The sequence below is a fragment of the Apodemus sylvaticus genome, chromosome 13 (assembly GCF_947179515.1).
Source record: "Apodemus sylvaticus chromosome 13, mApoSyl1.1, whole genome shotgun sequence".
In the NCBI taxonomy this organism is placed as follows: domain Eukaryota; kingdom Metazoa; phylum Chordata; class Mammalia; order Rodentia; family Muridae; genus Apodemus; species Apodemus sylvaticus.
Window position 1 is genome coordinate 2039471 of NC_067484.1, and position 26403 is coordinate 2065873.

At 41.8% G+C, this 26403-nt stretch overlaps 1 protein-coding gene across 2 annotated transcripts in view; it reads right to left on the reverse strand.

The window, feature by feature from the left end:
• The window catches only part of LOC127663791 (uncharacterized), a 741437-nt gene that overhangs the window by 587454 nt on the left and 127580 nt on the right, over positions 1 to 26403 (reverse strand). The window contains exon 1 of one of the 2 annotated variants that reach the window (XR_007973020.1): positions 397 to 417. The exons of the other annotated variant lie outside the window; for it this stretch is intronic. The gene's annotated coding sequence lies outside the window, so the exon portion shown is untranslated. Of the gene's footprint in view, positions 1 to 396; positions 418 to 26403 lie in introns of those variants that run through there. 2 annotated transcript variants of the gene reach the window in all.

Sequence of the window (26403 nt, forward strand, 5' to 3'; positions counted from 1 at the left end):
CCCGGGCCCCCGTTCCCAGCCGCCGCTCGGGGCTCTGAACAGGCTGGCAAGTTGGGAAAGTTGCCGCGGATCCGGCAGCTCCATGTACCCCGGGTCCCCGCGTCCCGCGCCCTCCCCGAGGGCACTGGGTCCCCAGAGTCCCCGACTGCCCGCCGCTCACCTAAGGCACGGGGAAGCCCTCACTCCCGTCCGCCCGTCCGCCCGCAGCCGCCTCGAAAACTTGGGGCCAAGTTGAGGGGTGGGGGTGGATTTCAGGGGCGCAGCCGGCTGCCCGCCTCCTCGCGCCGTGGCGCTAGAGGAGAACGCGGTCCGCCGCGGCCCCGGGGCGTCCCGCCCGGCTCTGTCCCTACCCAGTGCAGCCGCAAGCGGAGAGGAGAGTTGGTGGAAACTTCTTACCTTCTAGGCGTGCTGGTTGTCAAGTGCAGCCCCTGCTTCTTGGTCTCCTCTTAGCGGCCGCGCCTGGACCCGCCCCTCAGCTCTCCGCTCCGCCTACTCCCTCCCCGCCCGCGCCACTCCCCACCCGCCTGCGCGCGCAGAGGGACCCAGTAAAATGTCAGTAACAAGGGCTGATTCTAGATAGAAAAAAAAGTGTTGTTTAAAAAAAGTGTTTGAAAAGTGATGGGGGAAGAACAGAAAGTTATAGAAAATAGCAGTTACTTCTCAACCTGTTCTGAAGAATGAACATGGGAAAGTTAATAAAAAAAAACACAGGTTTCTGGGCACCTCCCCGCCCTTTTCAAAGGAAGGAATATAGATTTTCATGCCTCTTAAATTAATAAATGTAATTTTAGTTTTGAAAATGATTTATACAAACAGGCTTGAGTTATGCTACAGGAAAATTTGTGGGAATTGCAGAATCTTACTGTACTGGATGGCTTTATGTCATTTTGACACAAGTTAAAGTCATTGGAAAGGAGGGAACCTCAATTAAGAAGATGCCTCCATAAGATCTGGCTATAAAGCATTTTCCTAATTAGTGATCAGTGGGGGAAGGCCCAGTCCATTGTGGCTGGTACCGTTGCTGGGTTGGTGGTCCTGGGCTCTATAAGAAAGTAAGGTGAGCAAGTCGCGGGGAGCAAGCCAGTAAGCAGCATCCTCTATGGCATAGGATCTTCTGCCTCCAGCTCCCTGCCTTTGTGAGTCCCTGCCCTCATAGCTTTTGATGATTGTACTGTTAGATTGACTGAACTGTGAGCAAAACAAAGCCTTTCCTTCCTAAGTTGCTCTGACCATGGTGTTTCACCACAGCAATAGTAACCCTAACTCACCATATTTGAACATGTTTCAGAGTGACATTGTATAAGTCTTACTTTTGAAATTGTGTATTTTATCATGAACAGCTGCATCGTAAGCAGACATAAGGCCTGGATCCCAGCCCCAGAACTGCCCAAACTGAAACAAACAACACAATGAACTAACTTAGTAACATGTAAAAAGAAAGAAATCTTATTTGTTTCTGGGTGAACGTGTGCTTATTTGCATGATTCTGTTCTAGGTTATCATACAAACTATCTCTTAGTAATTTCTTAAGTGAAAATAATGAAAACATTTTGAAGATGGTACATATATACATATATACATATATATGTACATATACACACATATACATACATACAAACATACATGTGTATACACACACACAGACACACACACACACTCACACACATTGATTTTCTGAGACTAGGTTTCTCTATGTAGCTCTGGCTGTCCTGGAACACATTATGTAAACCAAGCTGGCCTCTAACTCACAGATATCTGCCTGCTTCTGCCTTCCAGTTAGTGGGATTAAAGGTATATGCCACCATCAACTGGCCTTGAAGATGGTATTTATTTTTGGTGGTAATTGGAAAGATAAAGAAGGTTTTGAGATAGAATGGAACATGATCAGATTTACTCTATTGAAAAATATGTAGGCAAAGCTTATAGGGCGGATTTAAGTGAAGAAGAACAGCATGTCAAAGTTAAAAAGACTATATCCGTCACCAATTTCTAAGAATCAGACTAAATATTCATAATTTCTAAAAATATCTATATTACTAATAATTATAGATGATGATTTTCTTCAGTGGGTTTGAAAGCATACCAGGTTGAACAGGCTATTGTTACCATCTGTTAGAACATAGGTTATTATGTTTACATCACCAAGGAAGATGGGCCCAGGGTAATCATTACATTATGGACAATGTCTTAGCCCATCTGACTCAACACCACAGAAGACCACAATTGATTTATAAAAATCAGATATTAATTTCCTACAGTTGGGGATGCTGGGAATGTCAAGGCCGTAAAATGTAGTGTATAATAACGACAGTCTTGTGGAGTCCCCATATTGTCGAAGAGACAGAAGAGCAAAGGAATAAAAGGAAGTACTGTCCATACCTGGTGCTACTCCTATTTCAGGAAGACTCTCTCCTCAGTACTTACTAACCTCGTAATGGCCCCCAAGGTCATTTCAATCTCTTAGCCACTGAGTTTTGCTTGTTTTTGTGTTTCTGTGATGGAGACTTCGACTCTTGTGTTTCCCTGGTTGGTCTCTAAAACCTAGGCTCAAATGGTCAGCCTCTACTAGATGGGATTCCGTGTGTGTGCATGTACTACTCAGAGCAAATATTAACACACTTAACGCATGAACTCCAGGGGTCACATTCAGACCATTTAGCAAGGAAACAAAGAGATTTAAGAAAATAGTTTTAGGGAAAGGCAGGCAATATACAAATGACCAATGAATGCATATATATCATTGGCCATAAGAGAAGTGTCAATAAACACACACACACACACACACACACACACACACACACACATACGCACGCACTGAGAGAGAGAGACAGAGACAGAGAGACAGAGACAGAGAGAGAGAGACAGAGAGAGAGAGAGAGAGAGAGAGACAGAGAGAGAGAGACAGAGAGAGAGAGAGAGAGAGAGAGAGAGAGAGTATTATAGCATATGCCAGACCTGAGGAAAATTGCCCAGTGAATAAACCAATAACACAAGAATGAGTACTGAATGGTCTGCTTACATGAGGTACTTGGACTTACTAAACACTTATGGTGAATCCACTTTAGGAAACCATCTTGACAATTCTTCAAAAAGTTAAATACAAAGTTAATTTTTAGGTATATTCAAGATAATTAAGAACCTATGTCCACAAAAATTTACAAGGGAATATTTGTAAGACATGTTTCATAATATTCAAAAGGTCAAAATAACCTCAATATTCTTCAATTAGTAAATGCATTAAAGGTGTCCAAGTACAGAGTCTGAAGTTGTGTGTCACCATGCTTGGCTAAAATAAATCGTAAAAGACATTGAGGGAGGGACTTGAAGGGGTGAGTTCTATAGATATAAATCATATCTCATTTTAGAAATGGAAGAAAACTTACCCTTAGGTTAAAAAAAAGAAAATATGGAAATTTATACTTGCTGATTAAGAGTACATGCTTAGAAATCAGACTCCTTGAGTTCAGAGCCTCAGTTGGGGGCTTCATTATGGAAATCATAATGAAGTGGTTTGCTATAGAAAATGTATTTAGTTTCTGTATGCTAGAGTTGATCTGAAACAAAGTAATAGCCGTATCTCCTTAATAGAGACCTTGTAAGAGCCAGTTTGTACGTCAAAGAAAACAGCTTTCTACCCCACACATTAAGACCTCAGTAAATGGTGGCTAATGTTAAGAGTTTTAAAATTTATTTCAAAAGTATAGAACAATGTTGTCTGCATCATGAAGGACTAGGCTAAAAGGATCCATGACTTCTGAAACTAATGTTTGTTTACATCTCCACATGGGGATGAAAGCTTTCTTGGTGCAGAGTTGGTACTATTCCTTCTTGCTCTTCCTGACTTCTAGGAAGCAGAGGTTGCCCCACAACAGGTGTTCCACGAGAGAAAACAACTAGACAGCCTCCTTCTGGTGTATATTCAAGTCCATGTTTGAATCTAGTGTGTGTTACTGTGTCATCAATGACTTTTCTGTGGACACAGAGGAATGAATATTCAGAATCCAGTTAGACATTATGGTGTTTTAGGAAAATGGCAGGAGTAGGTTCTCTTGTAGGTTCTATGACCACTCCAGTCATTGGTAGCTGGATAGGTTTACAGTATCAGGTATGAATTCCCTATTATTAAATGGGCCTAGAGTCCAATTAGATGCCTTTAGTTATCCTGTAGATGTAAGTTACATATTGTACTTTTGGGGGTATCTGATGCTTAATAATCTTAAAATGTAAAGTCATGTTGGCACATCCATGTGTTCACAGCTAATGGGAGTGCTAAGTCAGGAACCCATTTTAAGTCCAGGACTTTGAGAGCAGTCTACACTGGCCCTTACCTTCAAAGTAAAGCCAATCTTAGGTGCCATATAATTATAGATGCAAGAAGTTTAGCATCTAGCAAATGTTACAGATGCTTTATTTGACTACCAAAAGTTCTAGGTCAGAGCTGGAGACTGGAGCTCTTAGAAACAAAACCAAAACCAAAACCAAAGCAAACAAAAACAAAACAAACTAGGATCCTAGCCAATGTCAGTTCAACAGTGTTTAAAGACATTAGGATAAAAGAAATAATAATAGGTTGCACTGGTCATGGTGTCTCCGCATAGTAATAGAAAAGTAGCTAAGACAGAGCTGTGCCTGCTGCATTCCTGCCCCCCCCCCACTCCGACACACACACACACACACACACACACACACAGCCTCTCCTTTTGTCTCTCCAGGGGCAATGCGCTGCAGAATAAATGTGGTGAGGAAGAACACCTTCAGCCTTTGCACAAACTACACTCTGTACCAGCTAGGAGTGGGCCTGTGAATAAGTTCTCAATGATAATAATTCTCCCCAATCTGGGACACCTTGCAATTCTTTCACCTTGAGTGTTCAACTTTGGGAAGAGCATTGGAGACCTGGAAGCTGCCTTTGACCCCAGCAAGTATGGTTTTCTAATCTAATTATACTCTCGATATCCAAGTGTGAATGCCATTGAATTGTGTGGTACAGAGTTTAAGTCACTTACATCCCTACACCACCCTTGCTCTAGTTAATATTTGGCTGCATACAGCAGACTTTGCAGAACCAAAGAGTTGATATGACCTTCTTGCTAGATTAGTAAGAAGTTTTAAGACAAAACCAAAACAGCAATAACAACAAAACAAGCCTTCAGACAGGCATTCATCTTATTAAATAGGGAAACCTTCATCAGGTGACCCACGTGTACCAGAGATAGTTAATAAGGCCTGGAGGAACGTAACTGCTTGTACCAGGGACATGTGAGTTTTCAATGTCTGTCAAAAGACTGTTGAGTAGAGCTACAGTGCATTTGAGTCTTGTGCCCCTCAACACCAAGCCAGTGTCTAGCACATAACTGGCTCTCAACAACTGCTGGTTAAATTATTGACTGACCAAATAAAGACTCCATTGAAATAAATTCCTGGGATCTACTGAGGAACCTTTCAAATATTTTGTGGAAAATGAACATTTGAATATCTTGACGCTAAAGTGTTTTTGCAATGGTATAAATTAATAGAGAGAGTAGGACTAACCTTTGAGAGAAAAAATTACAAGCAGCTGTTGTAATAGACTATTGGTGTAATATTTTCCTTTAAAAAATGCTTAAATTTTATTTTATGCTTGGGGTCTGTAAAGGAGCAGGAGAGGGCTCTTGTCTGTTTGCAGAAATAGGTTATTTAAAGCCAGGCATAGTGGTGCTTGGCTGTAATTTCCAGCCGTGAGGGGAAGAAGCAGGAGGGTCGAGAGATCAAGGTCATTCTCAGCTACCTAGATGAAGGCTAGTCTGGTTTACATGATATTCTGCCTGAATTTGTTTTAAAGGATAAACTATTTAAAATTTAAAATAAGTTTTCACTAGATTGCCACTGGGTTGGGGAGGTATGCTTTGCTAGACAGGGTTTCTCTGTGCAGCCCTGGCTGTCCTGGAACTCAATCTGTAGACAAGGCTGGCCTTGAACTCAGAGATCCACTTGCCTTTGTGTCAGAGTGCTGGGATTAAAGACTTTCACTACCACTGCTCGACTAGATTGCTGGTTAAATTTACCCAAAACAATAAACAGACAAACAAACCATGAAACCCTCCTGTCTGCCTTTTCTTTTAGGGGAGTACAATTAAAACAGCTGCCATGCTCTGCAGAGAGACTAGAGCAGTGCCCACCAGCTAGACAGGCACTGTGCTCCTGAGTGAAGCCCACAGCCTCCAACCCAAGAGGCCTGCACTTGATTGTGTGCCCTGTGCATCAAGAAATCACTACAAAATTAAACCTTATATTTTTTGGTTTTTGACTCTTAAACTACAGAAATATAACACTTAGATATTATTACATAGTTCCTTATACTTTGACAGTATCTATGAACACATATACTCTGGTATCAGTACACTTTAAATGTTTCCTTATGATAGCAAACAGTATGTGTTCCTGGTTTTCCAGTATTTCAGTACAGACTGCCTACTAAATGCTAAGTTTGTGTTCTGAGCACAGTCTAAGACCCATCTTGACCAGAGAGACAGTGGAAGAAAATGAGAAAAAGAGACAATCCATGCCAACTGTGGCTAAGAGTGAATAGTGGCTCCATTCTGTCCTAAAAAGAAAGCTCAAAGCCAATCTGGGTTCAAATTCCAATTCTTCTACCAACTAGTCCTGAAAACTTAAGGAAGCCATATAGCCTCTGGAGAGCAGAACCCTCTGCAGGCAGCTGAAAAGCACAGGCTTCCTGATTAAAACCAGCATAGCAGCTAGAAAGACAAAGTATCAAAACGCTGTATGCCACCCTGCTGTATGCCATGAGAATTTCACACAACAGCATGCGTACACCCACAGAAACATAGATAGAGACACCACACACACAATATGCACAGTATATTCATAAAAGATACCAACTGTGGAAAAGTTGCAGGTATCATTTCCAATAAACAAAAACTGAAAGATATGTTTATTTTCCAAAAACAAATTTACAGGGCTGCTAAGTACTTGTAGTCTCAGTCTCCTGGCGGGTTGACATAGTAGGATCCCACAAGTTAAAGACTAGCTTAGGCAACATAGTGAGATACCACCCACAGAAAAATTAAACAAAATCCAATAACAGTATTGACAAGAATGACCATGGGCGTGGTAGCATCCTAAAGAACCTGTATATTGCTGTCCCTCATATCATTTCCATATTTAACGCTGTAAGTATCCTCTTCAAGTCAATGACTCAACTTCAAAATCCTGAAGGAAAATACCTAAGTTCCCCTTCCCTTCCCTTCCCTTCCCTTCCCTTCCCTTCCCTTCCCTTCCCTTCCCTCCCCTCCCCTCCCCTCCCCTCCCCTCCCCTCCCCTCCCCTCCCCTCCCCTCCCCTCCCCTCCCCTCCCCTTCCCTTCCCTTCCCTTCCCTTCCCTTCACAGGTGCACACACCTGAAGACTAGACAGTTTCTCAGGAGCAGCAGGGCCTTAGCATGGGAGTAACTCTTAAATGGATCAGTTTAACTACTTGTGACTCAAGATTCCTTCAGGATGACTTCTGGTTAGAAGGCCGACCCAGGGAAACTTCCCCCTGCCTATTCTAATTTGTGGTCCAGTGATCCGGTCTATCTTTGTGTCTGTCTGCTCCAGACCTGCTTAACATTGTTAAGAGTGAGGAAGCCTTGGCCACTTACTAACTTCTGAGTTGTGGTTTTCCTAGTGAGCTAGACATGAGAAATGATAACTTCACAAAATGAAGCAGGAGAGAGATAGTCTTTTTGGAACGGGACAGCATATGTGTTAGATATAGCTGCTACAGTTTCCTGGTATCATGGCAGATCCCCAAGGATTCACCACTGGAGAAATCATGTATTAATAGGGCTTGCTAGATTAGAGTCTAGTTGTGGCACCCAGAGATTGAGTTACCAGTTGTTTCTGAACTAAATTTGTGCTGCATTTTCCTTCACTCAGCAGCTCATCCGGGTTTAAGAGAGAAAGCTACAGCAGCAAAGCTTGGGTTTGCCACAAGTGCACCACAAAGGCCATGGGGGATTTGAAGCACGGATTGGCGTGGTAGTGACTTGCCAGTGGGAACCTAGCGAGCTGGGTGGAGACATTTCCGGAGCTCCAGGCCAGTGAATCCCAACAAGATAAGAACAGGTTGTCCAGACAGTAGCAGGGCAAGAGCGGGAACATGTCGGTTCTACTTTTTTAATATTTCACTAAACATACACATATATATCAAGATAGATATATATGTATACACACACACACATATTAAGAATGCTTTTACCTTTCAATCATCAGATCTAGCTTATGTCACCCAAACATCATTAGCTATTGGTAGTTAAGACACTTGTTATGTACTTTCTTACTGTGCATCCCTTCTCTGTTCCTTAACTGATGATGGAGATTCAGAAACCATATACATATAGTTATGTATCTATAAAGAAAAGGATAGTACAGGTTGTAATGTTAATTTTTTCAAACCTTACTTTTAATAATGGTTCTTAAACACTTTAACCTCCTTTTAGCCCACCACTTACCAGAGGTAGCAGGGGTGGTGGGGGTGGGGGAAGGATACAGGGGAAGTGGACCTGGTTAGAAATGGTTCTTTGGAGCAACTCCTGTCTGTGTTGTCTGGGCAGTTTACTTCATGGTTAGAGATGGCAGCTCCATCCATACCCGAACACTTTATAGGTGTACCAGCAGTCTGGTTTGGCAGAGTAGGGACAGCAAACATAAATCAGCTGTGGTGGCACTACCTAGCAGGGACAGCCAGGCTTCAGTCTCAGCACAAGTTAACAGGAGGGACCAGGGAGGACCAGGAGAAGTTCTGGGCTGTGCCTCTCTGGGTAGTTAAGATCAGTGAAGACACGAGACCCACCCACAAGATTTGCACAGCTAGTGCTGTAAGCAAGTCAAGCTCATCCTCTGCCACTGTCTGTGAGACCTATTTGTTTTAAAGATTATATTTATTATATATAAGTACACTGTAGCTGTCTTCAGACATAGCAGAAGAGGGCATCTGATCTCATTATGGATGGTTGTGATCCACCATGTGGTTGCTGGGATTTGAACTCAGGACCTCCCAAAGAGCAGTCAATGCTCTTAACCACTGAGCCATTTCTCCAGCCCCTGTGAAACCTATTTATATCCTCCAAACATATCCTGTCCTCCACTGGTCTTGCTTCAGCTGACATCACGCTGCCAGTAAGCCCGAGACTGCAGAAGTGGTAAGAAAATATGGCATGCCACCAGATGGTTTTTGGTACATTTCTCTCCATGGAGTCCTGACAAATGCAGTTCAGCTATGCAATATAAGGCCGATCAATACATGTATGTTGTTAGCAAAGAATCGTTCATCACGTGTCTTTTCACATGCTTGCTTTAGCAGAACATCCTTTCACCTGTGTCTGCTTCAGTTAAATGTTCCTTTATGTGTTGCTCCAGCAAAACAACATCCAATAGACTTTCCAAACAACCCTTGTTTCCACTCCGATAGATACATGGAATGTGCATCAGCATGTTTCACATCCTCTGTGGATCACTTATAATATGTAATACAATGTCAGTGTAATATAGAGCTATTATAGTATAATGTTTATGCAAACACCAAAGTCTGATGACAAAGGACATGTCAGCAACAATATAGCATTTCTTTCAAATAGTGTTGATTCATAATTGTGAAATGTAGATTTGGAATCTATGAATGCAAGATCCATGGAAAAGGAGTGGCATGTGCTTCTTTTGCCCGAGCATAGGGGACAAAGATGCTAAGGATGTGAGGGAGCAGGGAGCGTTTGATAAATCCCTATACTTTTTCCTATTCTAAAAACAATCTTTTTAGAAATACATTCCAGGGGCTAGAGAGATGGCTTGGAGGTTAAGAGGCTGCTCTTCTAGAGGTCCTGAGTTAAATTTCTAGTAATCACATGGTGTCTCACAAACATCTGTAATGGGATCTGTTTCCCTCTCCCAATGTGCATGAAGACAGAGTGTGTATATATATATAAATATATATAACTTATATATTTGTTTATATTATATATATTATATGAATATAAATAAATACATAAATTCCAAATGTGATTTACCTGCAATCCTATTATTCAGAAGACTAAAGCTGAAGAATGACAAATTCTAGGCCCAGGCTAAGCTATAAACTGAGATCTCTTCTCAAAGCACAAAATGACAAACTAGCCAGAATTTCCAGTTAAATTTGCACTTCAATTGGACAGACTAGGTCTTCCTATGAGTATATTGTAGACCTTGCTTGGAACATTGTTGTAGTTTAAATGTCAAATATTTTCCCCAGACTCCTGTGTTTGAGCATTTGGTCCCCTGCTGGTGTTGATGTTTTGGAACATGGTGGAACCTTTAAGAGGCGAAACCTTACTGGAAGAGTAGGTCATTGAGAAAGACTCACATCCTTTCTACTCTCTACTTCCTAAATACAGATGTAATGTGACCAGCTACTTTATGCTCCAGCTACCAAGCCTTCCTTATAATAACGGACTGTATTCTGTTCAACTGTAAGCCAAGATAAACCCTTTCTTGTCCAGATGTTCTATGTAGCTTGTCCAGATGTTCTGTTAGAACAACAAGAAAAGTGACTAATACAAACATACTGTTACTAATATTATATTTATTGCTTATCTAAAATCCACATTAACAGAGCATCCTGAATTTTATCTGGGAACCCTATTTCCACACAGACACAAATTTAACTTGTCTCTTTCAAAAAATAAAACAAACAAAATCTTTTAGGTTGGAGTCCTATTTTTCTTTTATTAAACTTAGGAGTTGGAAAATTGTCTGGTTTGTAGACCCAACTTAATATGCCTTTGAGAGTCATGGAATAATGCCCCTCAAATGCCTGAAATATAAATGTGTGTGCAGTATTTTTTATAGGTGCTAAGTACTAGCAGAGTGGGGGATGGGTAAAGATATTAAAAAACTGACCTTTCTCAAAAATTGTGTTTCATAATTTATGATTTATCATTGAGCTGCTGTCATGTTATGATGGGTTTTATTTTTCTGGTGGAAAGGGTGTAAGTGTGAAGAGGAACTGGTTTAAACAATACTTGGGTGTCTGCCTCAGCCCTGCTGGCCAGAGCAGTGGCAAAAGGCCCCCAAGCACCTGTCCCAGGTACCACTATGATGGACCAATGTGTGATGGAGAGATGGGAGAGAAAGTGAAGTCGAGGGGTTCATTCACTGTGGAGAAAGATAGAACTGGAAACCCGATGGTGGTGAGGAACAGACAGATATGAGGAGACTCTGCAACCTCCGAGGCCATGGAGATGTCCTGGCCAAGGCTGCCACGAAGAGGCACGTCTGGGCTTGTGGTCCTGCTGCAGCTGGGGTCTCTGTAAAAGTCTATGGTCCAAGTTACCACCAGAAGCCAATTAGATGTCCATGGTCTGGGCTGCCACCTGAGACCATGGTGATCTCCAGTCACTGTGCTGAGCTGGCCTTGCACATCACCTGTGAAGAATGGGAGAGCTGGCACACACAGAGACACACAGACACACACAGACACACAGACACACACAGACACACAGACACACAAACCCACACAGACAGACAGACACACACACACACACACACACACACACACACGGGAGTGAGGAGTGGGAAAGGAAGAGAGAGAGAGAGAGAGAGCCAATAATACTAACCAGTTACTCTTAAGTGTGTGTTGGTGTTTTGTTCTGTGGTACTAATGATAGAGACCAGAGCCTAGTGTATGCTGGGTCAGCACTCTACCAAAAAGCTTTATCTCTAGCCTTAAATGACTTTAAAAGAATGGTCTCTGAATAAAGAAGACTCACGGAACTATTAAAAGTGAACTCCATTAATTGGATTAACATAAAGTCTTAGCAATACAATCCAGAAAAACTCTTTCCAGTTTATCAAAAAAACTTGAAGGAGTATATGAAAAAAGTCACTATTCTGAGTAATATTCTATAGGGCTGTATGAAGAATGTATTTGAATAAGTTGGCCCTGGTGGTACACACCTGTAATCTCAGCACTTCAGAGGCAGAAGCAAGGTCTGGGGGACAGGACACAGCAAATTCAAGGTCAGCCTCTTAGATTCAACAAGTTAATAAGGAATTCTTTGAGCAGATTAAACTGTGGCTTCACCTAACTTCAGATATTTCAGACATCACTGGAAAACCTCAAGGGGAAATCCTTTATAAGGTATACACAGATGACCAGACAAAAAAAAACATCTGAGCAGTTAAACCTATCAAAAGTTACTTAGCCGTCCAACTGGTAAAGCCCCTACTTGGAGTTCATTTCAGATTGAGTCAGTTACTCTGAATTGTCCTTGTTTATGAAGGAACTAAGAATGCTGGCACCAGTGAAGCCTGATGATTCCCCCGTTAGTTTGCTTTTGTTTTGATTTTTTTGTTTTGTTTTGTTTTAGCGAGTGGGAAATAAACATCATCTTTCAAAAAAAATGTATCAGCTAGTTTTTGTGAGAGGGTATCATCAGGAGAAAGGAAGAATGGAAAACAATCAAATTGTTGCTTTAAAAGTAAAGTTAAATGTACCCTAAGAAAGGCACAGTAAGCAATAGTAGATACCACAGCGATTCCACTTGAATGAACTCTGGGCAAAGTGCAATAGAGAGACTTAGCCTGAGCTAAGTCACTAAGCGGGGAAGCCCAAGGCCTGTTTGAGGGAACAGAGCAGACAGTGTAGATGGACATCCTGGTGCCTATCACACACCTTTCCAGAGACTGGAGAGGGAAGAAACCAGAGCTAGAGGACTGGAATACACTCAGATGAAGTGGTGCGCGTGCGCGTGCGTGCGTGCGTGCGTGCGTGCGTGCGTGTGTGTGTGTGTGTGTGTGTATGTGTGCGTGTGCGTGTGCGTGCGTGTGTGTGTGTGTGTGTGTGTGTGTGTGTGTGTGTGTGTGTGTGTATGCCCATGCACGCTCTGGGTTTAATCTCTACCACTGCAAATAAAACAAGAAGGAAGGGAGGCAAGACAATACCGTCATCTCTGAACCCTTTTTAAAATGGAACATTCTAGTATTACATATGTGAATGCATACACACATAAAGATATTCATACAGATATAGAGGATATCTTTTAGATTTGTTTTCCCTCTTGGGTGGAAACTGCCATCCACAAAACTGTGTCCAGGTCTGCCCATGAGCTCTGTTACATCACTGCCACTGGGCCCTGGAAATACCTTCCATGTGCTTTTTGTTAAGTAATCCGTCAGAATATCAAGAGAGCTGAGTTACGATGCGGAGTGCTGGGTGCTGGCTCTTCAGCTCCATATGCCTCCCAGCTACAGTTTCATGAGTTTTAAGAGACTAATCCAGGCATTACATTATTGTCAGTGCCTCCCAAAATATTCCTTGCCAATTATTCTGCTTGTTTTCAAAGGGTCTCTTAGTACAGGTATTTCCTGTTTTATTTCAAAATTAATGATAAATGATAGGCTTTTGAAGGTTTAGAGAATGAAGTGTGTTCCAAGAAACTTTTTTTTTTTTTTTTTTTTTTTTTGGGATAGGCATTGACTAAAGAGTTCCAGCAGTTTTCCTCCTCTCAAGTTGAAAAAGGTAATTATTTTTTTTCCATAGTCATACTTTCTTCAGGACTTAGAAATATATTTTGAGAAGTTCACTTGTAGAATATGCTTTTGAAATGAAAACATCAGATATTCTTTCACAGTCAGTAAAAGTCTCACTCTTTGATGTTTTTCTGGTGCTGAAGCATTATATTTTAATAGCTACCATCCAAAGTGCTTAATCGTTTTTATATGGGTGAGTTCTTCTAGTCTTCCTAACTGCCACGAAAACTTGAACATGGATGGGGAAAGGGGTTTGAACTAGTGAATACCCAGCATAGTAGGACCACTCAGTCTCTTCAGTGTCAACACCACAGGCAAAGGATCATCTTCCTTTGTTTTCCTTAAAAAAGTGCCTTAAGATGGTAGTGCTTTAAGAACTTATAAGACCAACCCCATAGCTGACTTCCCAGAGTTAGAGGTTATGGGAGCAAAGGCCTTTAAAGAACAGTTTTGACAAACACATGTACTTTGAATACAAAAATTAACTTCTGTTTTTTTTTCTTGCAGTAAATTAATCATAAGAAAGGCTCCTCCTTGCACATAATCCTAGTCTACTGTATCCCCGAGACAGACTCTCAACACTTTCTCTTCCATTGCCCTGTGGCCAGCTACTGCTTTCCCTGAGTTGAATCCGGGAATCATTCTGGCTGTGGGTGAGAGCGATGGGTTCTCTACCTGCAAACCTGGGCAGGGGACCAGAGAATCACACCTGGCGCTCTGTTCCTTCCAAAGTATATAAAAGCAGGTAGGGAATGCTGAACTCTGGCTCCTTAGCACAGCCAAAGCTGCCTGGCCTGGCGTGCCACACACGTTTGTTCTGATCCTGACAGATCAGAGTGACCCAGGGCTATATATACCTTAATCTACTGCAGAGCCTCTCCTCCTCGGGGCCCTTGCCATTGCCTACGAGACTGCAAAAACTAAATTAGAACTTGCACAAATGAAAACGGAAAGCCCTACAAGAGTGCTCTCTCTCTCTCTCTCTCTCTCTCTCTCTCTCTCTCTCTCACTCTCTTCTTCTCCCTCTCCCAGTCTCTCCCTCTGTCTCTCTGTCTCTCTCCCTCTACCCTTCCCTCCCCCCTCTCTCTCCCTCTCTCTGTCTCTCTCTGTCTCCCTCTCCCCCTCCCTCCCTCCCTCTCTCTCTCTGTCTCTCTCTCTTTCTCCATCCATGCCAATACACACATACTCATAATCTAAAATTAAACTTCTCAAGAAATTAAGAGACCATGATTTTCATAATTGTAATCCTGTGTTCCTTTGGGCAAAAGTCAGAAATGTTAACATCCCGACGATAATGATGTCCTTGCATATATTGAAGATATTAAAATGCTTGGTCACAACCACCTATGGGTTGGTAGTTAGGTTTCCTTGTGGAGAAATAGAAGTAAAATTAATAACGATTAAAAAGACATTCGAGTGCTACTCTTGCCTCCGGCTGGTTTACTTTGGACATCACAAATCCTTTCTTTCTTCTTTTTTTTTTTTCAGGATCTAATATTTGGGAGTATGCTTGAGAAAACAGCGCTTCAGGAAAAGCTAAGAATGACCTCTTTTTGGCTGACTCATTCTGACTTTAAAGTAATACATCTTTACAGAACATGGAAAAAGTTCAAAGTCTGCTTTTATTTTTCCCCCTGTTTCTTAGACAGAAAAAAATTAATGCTGTAAGCCATACATTTCTTTAATCCTTGCTTTTATTCCATCAAGACAAGCATGGCATCCTTTGTTATGATAAAAAACACAATAGATAACATCAGTCTTTTCTTTTTTCTGTGGAGCTGAAGCGTTGAGCCCAGGGCCTCACAATCGCAATGCAGCCGCTGAACTCTTTCCGCAGCTCCCTGCTCTTCCCTTGTGGTGGGTGGGCTTGAAGTGTCTGCAGCTGCCCAAGCTGCCCAGTAGAGTTTTGGTTTTGTGAGGCTCCACTCGCTTGGTGTTATAGCACCTAGATAGCAAGGCCAATATAGACTGTAGTGGTAAAGAGAAGTGGGTCTTGCTAAGGACACAGGCTTGGAGTGAACCATATGCAAGATGTTTAATATCTCAAGTCCTTCCCCTGTAAGGTAGCAACTGTGCCTGCCTTACATACTTCTTTATTACTCAAGGAGCTACGCCTATAAAACAACTCCCATTGTTCTTTGCACATAGTAAGGACTCCAGCACTTTCCACAGATACCCTGTTATAATTAGCAGGTTGATGCTCTCTATTCTCTGACCACTCTTTTTTGAGTGTTTGTTTGGTTGGTTGTTAATGTTGTTTTGATCTTGAGATAGCCTTGCAGTGTAAGCTGGACTTGAACTTGAGATTCTTCTGCTCTGTCTTCCCTGTGCTAGGATAACAACTGTGTGCTACCATACCCCACTTCAAGTCACTTTCCCAGTGCAATTTTCTACAAGTTATATTTTCTCAGCTCCTGCTGTCGATTTCACTGCTGGATGACCTCTGAGCTGACTGATAGGGCTACCCTCCTACTTTCCGGGTTGCTCAGGTTTGATCCTAGGAAGATTCCATGTGCATTTACCACCCACTTGTGACCTTGGGCTCCTCATCCCATGCTTCTGTTTCTCTGTTATCCAGTTGTCTCTTCAAGACAACTAGATAGCTCTTGAATCAGAACACTTGATCATTCTCCACATTAGCTGAACAGCAGGAATATTGGAAAAACCCTAAAGCTATTAGACTCATGCTGACTTGAATTCTGAAGCAAATCAAGGATGCAGGGGGATGGATCTACATTTAGTTCATCTAAATCCTCTCCAACCATCAACCAAGGGGCACACATGGTTCCAGCCAAAAATGTGGCAGAGGAAGGCCTTATTGGGCATCAGTCGGAGGAATGGTCCTTGGTCAGGTAAAGGCTCAACAGAGGCCCAAACAAAGGGAAACTGAGGGGGGGGGGGGAGGAAGGAGTGTGTTGGGTGGAGAGGCATATACTTGGAGGCAGGGGGAAGGAGGAAGGGGAGGGGTTTGGGGTCTTAGGGGAGGGGGGACATCGGGAAAGGTTTTACCATTGGCAATGTAAATGACGATATTCAATGAAAAAAATAAATTAAAAATAATTTCCCTTCATTTCACCTTGTATGTCTCAGGTGGATCTCATTTTCTTCTAAGTCTTCATAGTAATTTCATTCTTCTAACTCTCAACTTTTCTCTGGAGTTTTCAGAATCTTGTATCTGAGCTCTTGGGCCAGAGATATAGCTCAGCTGATGAAGGGCCTGCTTTCAAAGCACAAGGACCTGAGTTTGTATCATTAAGATCAATGGAAAACCAGGCAGTGGTCCATGCCTGTCACCCCAGCAGTGTGTGGATGCTAGGTGATTGCAGGGAGACAGATTTTTGGCCAGCAAGCCTAGTCAATCTGTGAACTCTGGGCTCAATGTAATCTTGACTTACAAAATAAGGTGAAAAATAATCAAGGAAAAAAAACAAATAAACACACACACACATACATCCTCATAGGCACACAGACACACAAACATGTGCATAAACCACACACACATACAGGCACACACACATACATGAAAACACACACACAAACATGCCAATATACCACACTCGCACATGTCCCTTCCCCCACAGCATTTGGCTGGACTTCATAGCCCATCCAATTCAAGCCCTGACATTCCTGGCCGGCAGCCCCCACCCTTCTGCTGGTGTTACCCAGCCTATTCAAGCTGCGACATTCAGGCCGGCAGCCTCCACCCATCCCCCGCCCAGACCAGCAGAAAACCTGCCTAATTGGAAGCAGGCAACCCGCTGAGAAGAAGATCCAAGGAATTCCCTGCCATTTGGGGGTCAGGGTGGTTTTCTAAAGACTGTCTATATTGACTAAATAATAGTAAAGTCAGTCTCTATCAGCTAGACACACACAGACACTCTCATATGCACACACATATGCACATACACCCCCATACACAAACATGCACACACACACACACACACAATTAGTTTCTAATTGTAGCTTATGTGCTTCACCCTCTTCCATCTCCTAATTCAGAAGGAACTACCATTTTCAATCACCCTGAGAAGCCCCAATCCTCCCTCCTAACCTTTGGAAGACCTTTCCTTCGTGAACTCTACTCTGTATGGCCCCATTTTCTTCTGCCTTGACATTCTAGTTGGTCTTGGCTGTCATGGCAATGTCTTCTCCTGGTTCACTTCCAGATGCTTTCAAACTCTAGACGGTTGTCTGGCTGGACTCAAGCCCTGCCTGACCTTTCCACCTCTTGGCAGGACCAGCCTCCAGGGTGTGGTGACAGAGTGCTGCCAGTAAGGCTTGCCAGGGTTGCCATAGAATTGCACATTTAAGTCCCAGGTCTGCAGTAGTCTGTGGAAATTGTTCTGGCCTCTAGATATAGGCTGGACTCAGACAGACATCAAGGTTGGCTCAGTGGGACTGAGATATAGCTCTCCTTAGCTTGGATAATGGTGTTCAGATGCAACCTGGTAGAAGGGCCAGTGTGAGGGGCCTAGAAGAGGGAGGGGATGAGACAAGCTGGCAATAGGGGGAAATGTTTTTATGTTTGATGGAGTACCATCTCCGTGAGTCCTACTCCACATGTCCCGCTCTGTTCTCAGTTGATTAAAACTGGAGTGAGTTGCCTTCTGGATACCTCTCCTCTCTTCTTCCACATGGCTTGTTTAAAAAAAAAAATCTTCCCTGTCTTCCTTACTACTACATTTCCTTAAAGCCTGTCTCCTGCTCCATACTTTATTATGCTTGTTTGTAATTTTCCTTGTTGCCTAGGTTTGAAACTATGGTCTTAGGTTGGGTTTCTGCTCCACACTAATTTGACTAAAGCCTTTTATTGCCTCCATCCTTCTTTTGCATTGATTATATGGACTACTACGACATAAGAAATCAATAATGCAAAACACATATAAAGTACTGTGTACAAAGACACATGAAAATGAAACTTGTTCAAGGTAATACTCTACTAAAAACCTTCAATGGATTTCCAATACTTAAGAAACTTGTATCTGGCTGAAGATGTGGCTCAGCAGTTAAAAGCACCGACTGCTCTTCCAGAGGTCCTGAGTTCAATTCCCAGCAACCACATGGTGGCTCACAACCATCTGTAATGTGATCTGATTCCCTCCTATGGTGTGTCTCAAGACAGCTACAGTGTACTCACATACCTGAAATAAATAAAACAAGTCTTTAAAAAAAAAAAAAAAAGAAAAAAGAAAGAAATTTGCATTAGCCACCATACCATAAGGATACTTTCTCAGCTCTGTTCATTGTAGCTTTATTTGTAGAGGCCAGGAACTGGAAACAACCAAGATATCACTCAACTGAAGAATGATTAATGAAAATGTGGTCTACACAATGGAATACTAATCAGCTATTAAAACAAAGACCTCATGAAATTTGAAGGCAAATAGATGGAACTTGAGAATGCCATCCTGAGTGAGGTAACCTAGAACCCCTAAAAACATGTATAACAGGAGCCTAGCATTATTGCCTCCTGAGAGGCTTCATCCAGCAATGCATAGAAACAGATGCAGAGACCCACAGCCAAACATCAGGAGGAGCTTGGGGAGTCTTGTGAAAGAGTTAGAGATAAAACTGAGCAAGCCAGAGGGGTGAAGGACACCACAAGAAGACCTACAGAGTCAACTAACCTGGACCCAGAGGAGCTCACAGAGAGTGAACTACCAACCAAAGAGCATGCAGGGCTGAATCTAGGACCCCCAACATACTTGTAACAGATGTGCAGCTTGGTTTTCATGTATGTCCCCTAAGGACTAGAGTGGCAGCTGTCTCTGACTCAGATGCCTGCCATTGGATTCCCTTCCCCTAACTGGACTACAAAGTTGGGCCTTAGTGGGTGACGATGCATTTAATCCTACTGTGACTGGATGTCCCAGGGTGTGGTGTCACCAAAAATGGGCTTCCCCTTCTCTGAGGGGAAGGGAAGGAGATAAATGAGAGAGGGATTTGTAGAGGTGGAACTGGGAGGAGAGTGGGGTGCAATTGAATGTAAAGTTAAGGAAGGAAGAATGGAAGAAAGAAAGAAAGAAAGAAAGAAAGAAAGAAAGAAAGAAAGAAAGAAAGAAACAAACAAACAAACAAACAAACAGACAGACAGACAAAGCTGAATCAGGGCTGGCACTGTAGCCAAGTAGAGCACTTGTCTGGCCCAGATGTGTTCTTATAATCAATTCCCTATATATAGAAAAACCAGAGCATTCAAGCATATGTTAAAAACCCATTGCAATCCATGTCTTGGTCACATTTCTGCTATCCCCTCTCTGTTCCTGTGGCATTCAGCCACTGTCTCCTCCCATCCGGTTTCTTTATATCTTATATGTACATAAGTGTTTTCAGCATTGAGTTGTGAGAGCAATGTCCACCATTGCTTTCTAACTGTTCAAGTTGCCTATTTCAGCTAATGTCTGTCCCTGTCTAATGGATATCTTGGGCTTAGGTCAAAGTTCATCCTCACCCCCAGGTTAATGCTACTCGACTTCCTACTCAGCTATTTGCTTTCACCCTATCTTCTGATGTCTAGATTACTTCTTGGCACTACACTGACTGCTTCTTTTATTGTGTCCTTCTGTTTAGGCACAGTTCTTATTGATAACTTCTTTATTGATGTGTCTTCCTGGAAAATGGATGTATACTCATTTTCTCAACACTCAAGAGTCTGAGACAGGAGCATAATGAACTCAGCTTAATGCGATCATATATCCCTCTCTGTGCAACACAAAGGAGACAGAAATTATAAATTTAATCTCTTCCAGGCCAGTAGTTCTAACTGGGTCCCCCATAAGCAGCAGCAGCATCACCTGGGGGTTGTTAAAAATATTTAACAATGTTTAGGACCAGCTGTGAGAAGCTCAGTGGTAGAGCTCTTTGCCTAACATTCACAGGGCACTTGGATCTATCTCTAGAACTGAATAACAAAAGAAAAAAAATAAAACAAAAAACATAAACATTCAACCTCCTCCCATATCTTTTAGGTCAAAATTCCAGGAATGGGCCCACGAATTCTCTCTCAACACCCCCAGGTGTGTGTGTGTGTGTGTGTGTGTGTGTGTGTGTGTGTGTGTTGCTGGTAGGGAGGAGTGATTCTGATGCTCCTTGAAGTTTGAGAGCTGTAACTTCTGGCTATGGATTTGGGACTAGGCAAGCTGCCTCTGTCTGTTGCTTCTCCAAGGACACTATAAGATATTTGGGACTTTGCTCTTTCTGATATTTCTGAAAGCAGTGGAAAATTACTTGTTTGTATACACAGGTACTTTATTTTGCCCAACCTCTCTTAACAAATTATTGCAATCAACTTCAAAAAAAATGGTAGAACAGAAGATGAGAATGAAGAAAAGAAGGAGGCAAACATGCTAACCACGAACATCACCATCACCATGGTCCCCAGAGCATCTCGGAGCTCTCCTGGCTACCAGGAAAAGAAGGAAACCAATGTCCTTCTTGTCCTATTTCCACTAGAGAAAGTCAAAATTCTGTTCTTGAATCCCAAGTGGATTTGCCCCTGTGGAACCTTCTAGAGGGGGCCACTCAAAGAACCATAGGACCAACTAGCAAAGACTTGTTCCATGTATACCCATGCTTTTCCAAGGCTGACATATCTGCTATAAAAACTGTGCCAAAGCTCAACACACAAGAGAGACCAGCTGTGACTAAATCTGTGACAAGAAGTGCTATGCTGCTTCTCTTCACTTAGTGGCCACTAAGAAAGAATTAATTTTCTTCTGCAAGTCATTGACCAAGAACATAATGCAGAATCTTGTCTTGGATTACGATTCATTGCAGCTGAAGCCTGTCGGAGACAAGAAAGGTGTGAGGTGGGTGGGCCATTAGAGAATAAACATCTAAGGGCTGGTGGCTCTGACAGGCTCTAGGTCCTGTCTGACTGGCCTCAAAGTCATTGAGCCTGATTGAGTTTAGACTGTAGCAGAGTATTCTATACCAAGGAAAAGCTAAATTCTGTGTGGCTGAACTGCAAGAGAGAACATCTGAAGAACAGTCCTCCAGGGAGGGCCAGTTATCAGTTACCAGTAGCTAAGAGCTACTACTATAGGCAAAGTTATTTTGATGTAGATGAAAAAGTATATAATAAGGATTTCTTGAACTTTGGAACTTAATACTTTTGCATAAACTAAGGGTTGATTTTAGATGTAACAGGGTTGCAAGTGAGTTCATATTCACATTGTGTAGAAGCCCTCTGTCTCTGCAATTAGGATACTGTTCTCATGAATTTGACAACTGTATAATTCATGGAGCCCAGTTTGGGGAGGGGAAAATTAGTATCTAAGCACAAACAATGCCGGGTTATAGGGTATATTCCCCCATCTGTCATAGGCTATCTTGTGCAAGCTATTTTTTCCAAACACAGCATTATAATGTGTCTTCAAAAACTTGACTGAATACATAGGCAAGGAAGAAGAAATGGCACAAAGGTTGAAATAAAGATTCTATATTCTGTCATTCACCAGCTGTAGGATCTCATTTACCTTGTAAAACATGAATGTGCTTGTGAACTGAAACTCCTATGGAGAGCAAGTTCCTAGTTTTCATTCATGGGCAGGGAAATATTGTTTTTGAATTTCAAATGCAATTCACACAAAAGTAAGAGAAAAGGGCTATTTCACTGGAGTTAAGTGTGCATTTCCTTGTGTAGAACACACCTCTTCCACATCTTTAACCTTGGAACATAATTTATTTGGAGTTTACGGAGTACCTCCGTTCTCTACCAGAATAAGGATCTTTTCTCATGCATCATTATGTTAAACTTTTTATCCCGACTCTCCCAGAAATTCTGGATTTTTCTATATATGACTCCCAGCTGAAGAAGACTGAGGGGTAATAGTAAGAGCTACACCTGCACCTGACTGGATGCCTGGCAATTGGTTAAACTTTCTACATTTGTTATCTTTCATCATCACAAATACCCATGAGATGAGTGGTAGTCACCCAGGTCTATAACCGAGGAGTCTTGAGGAACTGTACATTCAGAGTCTTTAAAAGACGTACCATGGGCAATTCTGCTTGGACTTAAGGCAAGGGAAGAGGATGCCATTACCTGCCTTCCTGGAAACCTGAATCTGCACTATGTTGCTTTGCCTCCCAGAGTAGAACATGTAGAACATGGACAAGAACTGTTCCAGCCTCGCTTCCGAAATCATCAGAAATGACAAATGTCTGAAAAACTTCTCCCTAAAACATGACTTCTTTCCAAACTTCAATTGCAGTGCTGAAAATAAAGAAGCACACAAGGCTGTTGTTTCCCTGGATGCTTCTAAGATGATCTGGACTTCTGCTGTAAATTTCTTTTTTTTTTTTTTCATTAATAGGCTCACTAATGTGGACAAGGGAAAGCTGATCATACCTCAACTCTACACAAAGAGATATTCTAAACTTTCATAATCTTTATTTTTAAACATGCTTATTGAGTGATAATATTCAGAAAGTCTAAACTGCATTTCATGTAGAATTTGATGAGTTTTAACATATATACCACCATGTATAAATAATAACAAAGAAAAATATGAACATTTTTATTGTTTTTTAAATTTGATATATTTTTTATTTACATTTCAAATGATTTCCCCTTTTCTGGCCCCCCACTCCCCGAAAGTCACATAAGCCCCCTTCCCTCCCCCTGTTCTCCCACCCAACCCCTTCCCACTTCCTTGTTCTGGTTTTGCCTTATACTGGTACACTGAGTCTTTCCAGAACCAGGAGCCACTCCTCCGTTCTTCTTGGACATCATTTGATGTGTGGATTATGTTTTGGGTATTCCAGTTTTCCAGGCTAATATCCATTTATTAGTAAGTGCATACCATGATTGATCTTTTGAGACTGGGTTACCTCACTTAGTATGATGTTCTCCAGCTCTATCCATTTGCCTAGGAATTTCATGAATTCATTGTTTCTAATGGCTGAATAGTACTCCATTGTCTATATATACCACATTTTTTGCATCCATTCTTCTGTTGAGGGATACCTGGGTTCTTTCCAGCTTCTGGCTATTATAAATAGGGCTGCTATGAACATAGTGGAGGATGTATCCTTATTACATGCTGGGGTATCCTCTCGGTATATGCCCAGGAGTGGTATAGCAGGATCTTTCGGAAGTGAGGTGTCCAGTTTTCTGAGGAACCGTCAGACTGATTTCCAGAGTGGTTGTACCAATTTGCAACCCCACCTCTGCTGTAAATTTCTACACACACACACACACACACACACACACACACACACATATTTGTGTTTTGATCATATTCAAATCCAACTTCCTTCCCTAACTCCTCTCAGGTCCATCCCTCTTTCCCTACTCACCCAAAACTTTATTTTGTGTCTTCAAACACACACACACACACACACACACACACAGAGCAATTTTTGTAACTCATATATTCTTGGATATATCATCTTCTATTCCAGAGAAGTTGATCTATCAGGGGCTACATGTGCAAAGAATATGGACTCTCCCTCTCTACAGCCATCCATTGCCAGTAGCTTCTTAGATAGAGGTGGAATGCACCACTTACCCCCATTTCCATGCTGGGAGTTTATCTGGCTGGGGCTTGGACGGGTCTCATGATGTCATCACAAGCACAGTGAGTTAGTGTATACGGTGGCCCTGTTGCATCTGGGAAACACTGTGTGCGTGTAACTGTCCATCCACCTCCTCTTAAGCCTTCCCATGTCCTCTTCCACTGAAACCTTTAAGTCCTATACTTGCTTTTCCATGTTCAGGTCACTGAATGTGACACTACTAACTTGTATTTCTTCTTCTTCTTTTTTATTATTCGATATATTTTTTATTTACATTTCAAATGATTTCCCCCTTTCTGGCTCCCCACTCCCTGAAAGTCCCATAAGCCCTCTTCCCTCCCACCTGTTCCCCCATCCACACCTTCTCACTTCCCAGTTCTGATATTGCCCTATACTGCTGCACTGAGCCTTTCCAGAACCAGGGGCCACTCCTCCATTCTTCTTGGACATCATTTGATGTGTGGATTGTGTCTTGGATATTCCAAGTTTCTAGGCTAATATCCACTTATCAGTGAGTGCATACCATGATTGATCTTTTGAAATTGGGTTACATCACTTAGTATGATGTTCTCCAGCTCCATCCATTTGTCTAAGAATTTCATGAATTCATTGTTTCTAATGGCTGAATAGTATTCCATTGTGTATATATACCACATTTTTTGTATCCATTCCTTCATTGAGGGACATCTGGGTTATTTCCAACTTCTGACTATTATAAATAGGGCTGCTATGAACATAGTGGAGCATGTGTCCTTATTACATACTGGGGACTCCTCTGGGTATATGCCCAGGAGTGGCATAGCAGGGTCTTTGGGTAGTATCATGCCCAGTTTTCTGAGGAACCACCAGACTGATTTCCAGTGGTTGTACCAATTTGCAACCTCACCAGCAATGGAGGAGTGTTCCTCTTTCTCCACATCCTCGCCAATACCTGCTGTTTCCTGAGTTTTTAATCTTAGTATTTCTTCTAATGTAAAAATTCCCTTTATTTATTCTTCTCTTCAATTCCTTAAGATACCATACTTGCACATAAAATGACTACAGTGAAGAATAACTAAAGCAAGAAAAGGGAATGTCTTTGCTTCCTTGAATTCAGTGGACTCGATTCTATGAAAATAATGTGTATACTATTAAATGCACTTTCCCTTCCTTAATCTGAGCTTATTGTATTGCACTGCCTAGCAATACTAACTACACAATTCATACATCTCAGTATAAAATGGAAAGTAGCAACTCCCTGTTAAGAGACTATTGGAAATTTAAATACAGAAGCTGTGGGCATCAATGGGTATGCAAGACCCCTCTAACTTGGCTTCTTCTGTGACTGTGTGGCACATGCTTAGGAAGTCATCTCCCCTGAAGACCTTTGTAGCTAAAGACATGCAGTATCACACATAGCTTGGTTTAACAAATAAAGGTATTCTGTATTCATTTGACTAATATCTTTAGTGAGTATATGTGCTCATCTTAGTGTTATCCAGCTAAGGAGCTTCTGGAGAGACTGAAGTCAGACTCACCTTAGACATGTTTTGTTTGAAATAAGAACTGGTAATTGTTGTATGGTATTCCCTTGTAAAAAACCATTTAAGAATTTTAAATAAAAGAACATAAGGAACAGTTTTGAAGGGGTCATAGTAAGTTATAATAGTATTAACTTTCTATTAAACTGTACATTTCTACCAAGAAGGCTTACAGTTGGCCTATGACCTTGGTGACTTTCATTGTTGTAAATCTAAGAAAGACAGTGACATAAGTAGACCTAAGGACCTGGAAAGAGAGGACAAAAAGGGCTTTGCCAGGCATAGGCTGGTTGTGCACACTACATTTACCCACACTCTGGAGATGCATGGAGAGAAACAGGCAAAGGTTAAACCAGAAATAGTTCTGTCATCTATGTATAGAAATTTCAACTTGCAAACTGTCCACAAGAGATTTTTCTATAAAGAACAACTCCAATGGTTAGAACAATTACACTGCAGAATAAATGTAAAAGATCACCTGGTCTGCTAAAATTTTAACAGAAATATAAAAATTTTATTAAAAATATAAATCTTTGAACAGTTTCTTCCTCTTAGCTTCCATATAGATTTGTCACTCCTCTCCATTAAGATTAAGAGACAGAAAATTTAGAGAGTAAATAAGCAAACTCCAGTAAGAAACAAACAACACATATACAATAATGTTAAAGAAACAGAGAGACTTATAGAACAAGCCATCTGTCTTAATTTGGGTTTTACTGCTGTGAACAGACACCACGACCAAGGCAACTCTTATAAAAAATATTTAATTGGGGCTGGCTTACAGGTTCAGAGGTTCAGTCCATTATCATCAAGGCAAGA